This window comes from Heterodontus francisci, chromosome 28 (genome assembly GCF_036365525.1).
Source record: "Heterodontus francisci isolate sHetFra1 chromosome 28, sHetFra1.hap1, whole genome shotgun sequence".
Classification (NCBI taxonomy): Eukaryota; Metazoa; Chordata; class Chondrichthyes; order Heterodontiformes; family Heterodontidae; genus Heterodontus; species Heterodontus francisci.
The window spans coordinates 34,267,893-34,276,860 of record NC_090398.1 but is presented as its reverse complement, the minus strand read 5'-3'; positions in this window follow the sequence as shown (position 1 = coordinate 34,276,860).

Sequence of the window (8,968 nt, the reverse complement as noted above, 5' to 3'; positions counted from 1 at the left end):
GAGATGTTGTATTAGTTTGAAGTGCTGCATTAGATTGCGTCACTATATGAATTTGAAATGCTGTAGTACTAATGGCGTTTCATTATTTCGAGGATTATTAATTTGATGTGCCATATTAACTTAAGGTACTGCATTAGTTCAGATGCTGTAATAGTTTGCCTTTCTTCGTCAGATTGAGTGTCTACGTTGTTTTGAACGGTCTACGTTTGTTTAAGGGGTTGCATTAGCTTGCGGGGCTATTATAGTTGAGAGCTGTGTTATTTTAGTGACTGCATTACGTTGATGCGCTGTGATTTCTTTTGGTTTTAGTAGTTCTGGGGCTTAACTCATTTGTGGTGCTATGATAGTTTAAGATACCATATTAGATTGAGGGCTGTGCTCGATAGAAATACTGTCTTAGTTTGAAGGGCAGAAGTAGTTTGAAGTTCTGGAATAGTTTGTTGTGTTAGTTTGAGGTAAATTAATTCTGATGAGAGGGCATCGACCTGAAACGTTAACAACTTTTTCTCTCTCCAGAGATGCTGCCTGACCTGCCGAGTATTTCCAACACGTTTTTTTTGCAGATTTTTGCAGATTTATACTTTTGTGTTGGTTTGAGGTGTTGCATTAATATGAATTGCTGTGGAAATGTTACGATGTTTCATTAGTTTGAGGTGTGGTCTTCGTTTGAGGAGCTACATTATTCTGAATGTCTGTAATGGTTTTTGATGCTGCATTTCTTTGAGCCGTTGTGTGATTTTGAGGGTCTATGTTTATTTGAAGTGCTGTGTTAGTTCGAGGTATGTATTAGTTCGAGATGCTCTGCTACTTAGAGGTGCTGTATTAGCTTGAGGTTATGCATTCGTGTGAAGTGTTTTGTCAGGTTGAGCTGTTGTATTAGTTTGAAATGTTATATTAGATTAAAATGCTGTATTATATTGATGTGCTGTGTTATCTTGAGAGCTGTATTAATTCAACTGGCTGTATTAGCTTTAGTTGCTGTGAAAGTTTCTGGGTTTTATTTGTTTGAGGGGTGATACCTGCTTCTGCAATTATGATCGTTTGAAATGCTTTATTATATTGAGAACCTGTATTAGATAAAGGTGCATTATGGATTTGACGGACAGTATTAGTTTGAAGCGTTGTAATACTTTGAGGTGCTGTGTTAGACTGAGGTGCTGTAATAGTTTAAATGCTATATTATTTTTAGGTTCTGTATTGGTTTTAGGTTCTGTATTATTTTTACCTGCTCTGTTAGCTTGAGGATCTATGTTCGGCTGTTTTCTTTGAATGGGTTGTATTGCTTTGAGGGGTTTGTTGTATTGGGAGACTTTGTTGGTTTGAGCTGTTGCATTAGTTTTAAGGCAGCACTGTACGCGAGTCTTTCTTCGTTGAGGCGCTGTATTAGCAATGCAAGTCTTAATTTGAGAGCTGGATTTGATTAAGTAGCTGTGTTAACTTGAGGGACTGTATTAGTTTGTTGTGATATATTTTTAGGGATGTTCGTTGTTTGATGGGTTTCATTAGATGTATCTGCTGTATTATTTTGAGGTGATGTATTGTCTGGAGCTGACACATTATTTGAAGATGATGCATTAGTTTGTGATGCTATATTATTTTGAGTGACTGCATTATTTTGAGGAGCAGCATTAGTTTGAGGTTGTGTAGCTGTTTGAGCTGCTGTTTCAGTTCGAGGAGCTTTATGAATTTGATGTGCTGTATTAGTTTAAGTTTCCATATTAGTTTGATGTTCTGTGTTAATTTGGAACGCTGTATTGGGTGATGTACCGTATTGGTTTGAAGTGCTGCAATAATTGGAGGAAATGTGCTTGTTTGAGGGGCTGCAATCGTTTAGTTGCCTGTATTCGTTCGAAGGATTTATTGGTTAGTGGCCGGGATTAATTCGATATGGTATAATTTATTTGTGTTATTAGTTTGAGGCGCTGTGATAGTTTGAAGGACTGGATTACTTTGAGATACTGCATTATTTTTAAGGGCTGTATTGAGTTGAGAGGCTGTATTAATCTGATTTGCCTCATTAGTTTGATCTGCTAAATTAGTTTGAGTGGCTGTTTATGTTTGAGGATTGTCTTAGTTTGGTGTTTAGGAATAGTTTGAGGGGACTTATTGGTGAAGGGTTGTTTCGGTTTAAGAGACTGTATTTGGTTTAGGGCATTTTTAGCTTGAGGTGATGTATTAGTTTGAACTGTTGTACTCATTGATCGGCCGTGTTATTTTGAAGCATCATGTTGTTTTGAACTATTATTTCAGTTGGAGGCTTTGGATTATTTTAATGTACTGCATTTTGGAGTGACGTTGCATTGGCTTGTGATGATGTATTACTTTGTGGTGAATTGTTATCTTTTGGGCATGTATTAGTTCATGGAGATCTATTAGTTTGAATTGAAAGTCAGCGATAGTGTGAGGTGATCAATTAGTTTGAAACAAATTCCCCACTTCAATTGTTCAACTGAATGACCACAGTTAAATAGGTCTGCCACATACCAGAGTACAGGAATGCAGCCCTAAGATGGTGCTTAACATTTGAAATTTCATTTCTGAATAAACATTGCAGAATGGAGAACATCACTGAAATAACACGCGATGTTGAGATGTTCGAGGGAACAAACCTACTGTTGGGGGAAAAGGGATTTCAGTTTATATTTGTTAATTAATGTGACAACACTTGTTCTGTCTTGGTATTTGACAATTCAATCTCAGCACAAAAGTATTCACTCACAACAGGAGCTTAACTATCCTATTCAATCACACACCTTGAGGATTGGACAGACAAGTTGGGACACTCGGCATACCTCAGCAAAATCGACCTTTTCAAAGGGTACTGGCAAGTCTTCATGACCCCCTTAGCGAGAGAACTCTCAGCCTTTGTCACCCCGGATAGCCTATATCAGTGTAGTTTGCTCTACGAAACGCCCCAGCAACGTTTCAGAGTTTGACAAACCAGGTACTGGCTGGACTTAGCAATTGTGCTATGTACCTGGACGATCTGATTATTTACAGTAACACCAGAGAAGAGCATTTAAACCACCTGTAGGTTGTGCTGCAGGGCTTGAAAAGGCAAACCTTGTGCTGAACTTGAAAAAAAGCGAGTTCGCTAAGGCCAGAGTGACTGGAAAGATCGTGTAGTGGGATAGGGAACTGTGTTCCACCGCAAAGCCAAAGTAGGTGCTCCAGCCAACTTCCCTACTCCGATGAAACAGTGGGAAATCAGGCGATTCCCTGGGATGTGTGGGTTTTACAGAACGTTTGTCCCAAAATTTAACACCCTAGCAGAAGCTAGCACACTAACAGAAGCCCTGAAAAAAAAACAAAGACAAAGGGGTGATGGACAGAGGTGTCCCACAAGGCCTTTGCAAAATTGAAAGCCATGCTGGTGAATCTGCCCATATTAGCGGTTCTAGACTTCAGCAAAACCTTTAGAGTGTCATTGATGCCAACGATTTAGGAGTGGGAGTAGTCTCACTCCAGGTAGACGACTCTGGGGAACCGTGCACGGGGCTGGAATCTTCGGTCAGTCACTCCATTGAAGTCCATTCCTCCGTACACTTCAGTGGTTGATTAGTCCACTCCAGCTGCAGCCCCGAATGTTGGATGCTGTGCCGCTTTCATTCCAAATCCTGGCTCCATTTCAGCTTCTCCAGGTTTCCATTCAGACTTTCTGAAAACAAAGCTCCAACAGCCATGAGTCCTTATCAAATTCTTCTGACAGGCACTTCGAAATCGTTCAGGATGTTTGCATATCCTTCGATGGAGTCTCTCATGTGCCAAGAATTAAACTACTCTGTCCATCAATTAAACTCCATCTTCTGCCTCCACACCATAGTGGACCACCAAATGTGCAAGGTTATCCATTGTCCTGGCTTGTAGTTCAAGGGTCATCGAATATCGTTTAAATTGACTTATGTTTGAACAATAAGAAAACAATTGTTTAGCAGTACAGAACTTGAGTATTGCTGAAAATGGACAACATGTCTCTATTTTAAGCAAAACAAATGTTATTTTAAAGAAGTTAGAAACAGCAGTTTAGAGAAAACAATAGCAATGCATGACCTGACCTGACCAGCACGACAAAAAAAGGAAGAAGTTCTTGTGTGAACGCAAGTTCATATTTAATAATAAACAATTTATCACATAACTGATTAATGACTTGACTCATGGCACACTTGCACTTAGTTTTAAATCAATGCCTACAAAATGCCCTGTAACAATTCACTTCAGGTTTAATACAGTTTTTTAAAGTCAAACGCAAAGCACAAACCAAGCAGAAGTAACATGCAAAACTATAAAGAAAGTGCAAAAAGTAGTGGCTGCAGGCTTCAGGCTTACAGATCTGGGTGTTGAAAATCACGAGAGGGCTAGACAGAGTAGATAGGGAGAAAATGTCCCCATTGGCTGAAGGGACCAGAACGAGATGATGCTGATTTTAAGCTGATAGACAAAAGAAGGAACAGCGACATGAGGAATATCTTTTTTTTCACACAGCAAGCAGTTAGGGTCAGGAAGGCACTGCCTGAGACAATAATGGAGGCAGGTTCAATCGTGACTTTAGAAAGGGAATTGGGTAATTCGTTCATGGGATGTTTCTGTCGCTGGCAAGGTCAGTCGTTGTTACCCATCCCGAATTGCGATTGAACTGAGTGGTTTCCTGGGCCAATTCAGAGGGCAGTTAAGAGTCAAACACGTTGCGGTGGGGCTGGAGTCACGTGTTGGCTAGACGAGGTAAGGAGGGCAGATTGTCTTCCCTAAAGGACAATAGAGAACGAGATGGGTTTTTACAACAATCGGTGATAGTTTCATGGCACCATTAGTTAGACTTTTTTCCAATTCCAGATTTTCTTATTGATTAATTGAATTAAAATTCTCCCAGCTGCCGTGGTGGAATTTGAACCTGTGTCCCAAGGAAATTAGCCTGGGCCTCTGGATTACTTGCAGTTAGCTGTGGATGATAGGTGGTGGGGGTTGGGGGTGGGGAACATCCATTCTGCTTGGCGCTGAATGGATTAATTCGTCCAGACATATCTGACAATTCAGAAACTTAAAATTTCATAATACCACACATATATACATTTTCATTTAGCAAGCTAATAGTTGCGGTGAGCAAAGCTGCTAGCAGAAAGGGTTAACTTCTCTGCTAGTTTTAAAAGGGGGAGTTGCTAAGATCTCAGATGGGTATGATAACATCATTCACATCTGTCTTTTTAGGCAGGGCAACTCTGATCCTTTTGAATGTAAAAAAAAAGAGAGAAAAGGGGAATTTTCAGATAAAGTTGTTCTCTTTATTGTAAAAACAAACTGCTGTAATTTGTATTTTAAAGGGAGAGGGCAGGGAGGATGTAGGACTGAGGCTTGCAGACACTTGTTTTTGAACTTTATGGTTTTGCATTTTGTTTCTGCCTTTATTTTGCTTTGCTTTTGACTTAGAAAAACCTCTATTAAACCTGTAGTGAATTTTAAAGGTTATTTTGTAGCCATTGATTTAAAACTAAGCGTGAGTGTGTTCTCAGTCAAGTACTTAATCAATTCTGTATTCAATGGTGTATTGTTAATTGTGAACTTATGTTCTCACAAGAACATCTTCCTTTTGTTGTCATATTGGTCAGGCCAGCCCAGGCACAGCTGTTATAAAAGCAAAATACTGCGGATGCTGGAAGTCTAAAATAAAAACAAGAAATGCTGGAAATACTCAGACCCAAAGAGTTCCGAAGAAGGGTCACTGACCCGAAACGTTAAATCTGCTTCTCTTTCCACAGATGCTGCCAGACCTGCTGAGTGAATCCAACATTTCTTGTTTTTATTTCAGGCACAGTTGTTGTTTTGTTTAAGCTACTGTTTCTAGCGGCACAGTGGCGCAATGGTTAGCACCGCAGCCTCACAGCTCCAGCGACCCAGGTTCAGTTCTGGGTACTGTCTGTGTGGAGTTTGCAAGTTCTCCCTGTGTCTGCGTGGGTTTTCTCCAGGTGCTCCGGTTTCCTCCCACAGCCAAAAGACTTTGCAGGTTGGTAGGTAAATTGGCCATTATAAATTGCCCCTAATATAGGTAGGTGGTAGGGAAATATAAAGACAGGTGGGGATGTGGTAGGAATATGGGATTACTGCAGGATTAGGATAAATGGGTGGTTGATGGTCTGCACAGACTCGGTGGGCCGAAAGGCCTGTTTCAGTGCTGTATCTCTAAACTAAACTAACTTCTTAAAAATAATAGTTGCTTTCTTATTGTTAAACAGAAGTCAGTTTAAATGATATTCAATGACACTTGAACTACTAGCCAGGACAATGGATAACCATGCACATGGCGTGCTCTGCTATGAGGTGGAGGCAGAAAATGGAGTTTAATTGATGAACAGTATAATCTAATTGATGGCAGGTGAGAGACTTAATCAAAGGATGTGCAAACAGCCTGAACGGCGTCGCAGTGCCTGTGAGAAGAATTTGAAAAGGCCTCATGTCTGTTGGACATTTGTTTTGTCTGAATGTAAACCTCGAGAGGCTGGAATGGAGTGACAAATTGGACTTAAAAGGACACAACATCCAGCGTTCAGGGCTGCAGCTGGAGTGGACTAATCAACAACTGAAGACAGCGGAGGAAGGGACGTCGGTGGAGTGATTGACCGAAGAGTCCATCCCAGTGCAAGGTTCTCCAGAGACTTGGTGATGTATATACCAAGAGGGAATGGTACCACTTTAGGGAGCTGCCGTGAACCGACTAATGCAGTGTTATAGCAGTCTACTATAAGGTTATTTTGTCTTTCTATTCACTTTTCATTCTTTTTTTAGAAAGTAAAGTTATCTTTCTTCTTTTTCATCATGAATAATTAGTTAATAATTACTCAATACAATTCCTGCTATCACACATTATTTGGTGTAGAATCACTCATTCCTGTTATATCTAGAGTATGACTCCAAACGTAAGTGAGACTCAGTAGGGGACTCTCACGCCCTACAATCAAACCTCCTCATAGTCTTTTCTTCTGCAAGGGGAACAGTCCCAGCTTCACCAGCCTATCCATGTAACTGAAGTTCCTCATCTCGAGAATGTTTTCTACACCCTCTCTGAAGTCTTCACATCATTCCAAAAGTATGGTGCCCAGAACAGGTCACAATACTGCAGTTGAGGCTGGTTTATATATTTATAAAGCTCAGGATCCCAAATGCTCTATATGCTTACTCAATCTGCGCTGACACCTTAAATGATTTGCACACATATAGCCCCAGGTCCATCGGCTTCTGAACCCATTTAATTTGTGCCCTTTAATTTATATTGCCTCTGCTCACACATCCTACCAAAGTGAATCCCTTCACGCTTTCCTGTATTAAATTTCATCTGCCATGTGTAAGCCTATTGTGTCAGCTTGGTTAAGTCCTTTGAAACTTCATCTTTAGTTAAGGTTTCATATTTTGGCGTTAAGCTTGGGTTAGTGATAGAATCCCAGTTAAGTATAGGGGTTTGGATTTATGTTTACAGATTTTGAATGAGGGAATAAACTTAGGAACAAAAACAAGAAATGCTGGATTCACTCAGCAGGTCTGGCAGCATCTGTGGAAAGAGAAGCAGAGTTAACGTTTCGGGTCAGTGACCCTAGTTCCGAAGAAGGGTCACTGACCCGAAACATTAACTCTGCTTCTCTTTCCACAGATGCTGCCAGACCTGCTGAGTGAATCCAGCATTTCTTGTTTTTGTTTCAGATTTCCAGCATCCGCAGTATTTTGCTTTTATTTTAGTGAATAAACTGAGGAGTTGTACTTCAGGGTGCCGGTTGTGGTTTGAGGTTGGAGTAAGGGTGTCAAGGTTAAACTAGTGTTATGGTTAGGGTTTCAGCGAAGTTTAGGATTAGAGTTACTGCTATTGTTAGGTTTACTTTTAGTTTTAGGTTTGGGGCTACAGTTAAGGGATTCGACTCGGGTTAGGTTTGCAGTTATGGTTAGGTTATGCCTAGGTTTAGGCACATCCAGCTGTTGGTCACCTCTTGCTCATTGGTGAAAAATAATTACTACAATCACGGACATAAAACAATGGGACGCGCCTCTGGGCTGCTCTCAGTTGGACCTTTTATTCATTAATTGAATAATTGATGTAATTGGATATTTCCCATGTTCTTGATCTGCTCTCTGAACTTGGACTGAGTCACCCCATAAATAAATGTGTTTGTGCAGCAACTTAAAGTCAGCAACATAAATCCGACTTCTCGAAATATAGTTTCAGACTCGCTGTAATCCCTGAAATCTGTGATGATATAATATAAAAATTCTATAACATACACCAGCCACAGAAGTATGAATTTGCCGGATACAGCAAAGAGTAAAATCACAGACTTCCTTCTGCTCTCCATCTCTGAGTCTCTGCAATTCTCTCCTTTGCTCTGACCCCGCAGTCCCTTACGGACTCGACTGGCCACTAGAATGTGCCTGACTGTCAGAGCGTTGAGCAACAGAATTAAAGCAAATGGGAGCAATGGTGTTAAAATGTTATCAAACCAATCAAATCCCACCCATCCAGGCTCAGTATAATAGCTTGGAATTAGATAACACATCCATGCTACATTGTCAATTATTTCTACAGTTTCATATGCAAAGTAGAAGGGGATGTTTTTCAAACAGAGCAGAATGCAGACTGCTGCTATAACCACAGCTGCAGTTTTCTCAGTGCAATATTTTGTTTTCAGCTTCAGGCAACAAATGGCCACAAATCGATCAAAGGTGAAAGTGACAGTGAACCAGAGTGAATAGTCTGTGGCTGCAGTAATCAGGACAGGAAGAAAATTACATACAGAGGTGATGCCCAGGAAAGATCCAGGGAAATAATAATAAATTATCACATACATTATGACCTGAGAGATAATTGACAGTAGATCCACCATTGCCATGGCCAACAGGTAGCGAGTGGTGCAGGTGGAGAGGCCGCACTTTCCCCGGGACAGGATCACAATCACCAATAAATTAGCTGTAATAAGAAAAGGGAGGAGGGAATGGA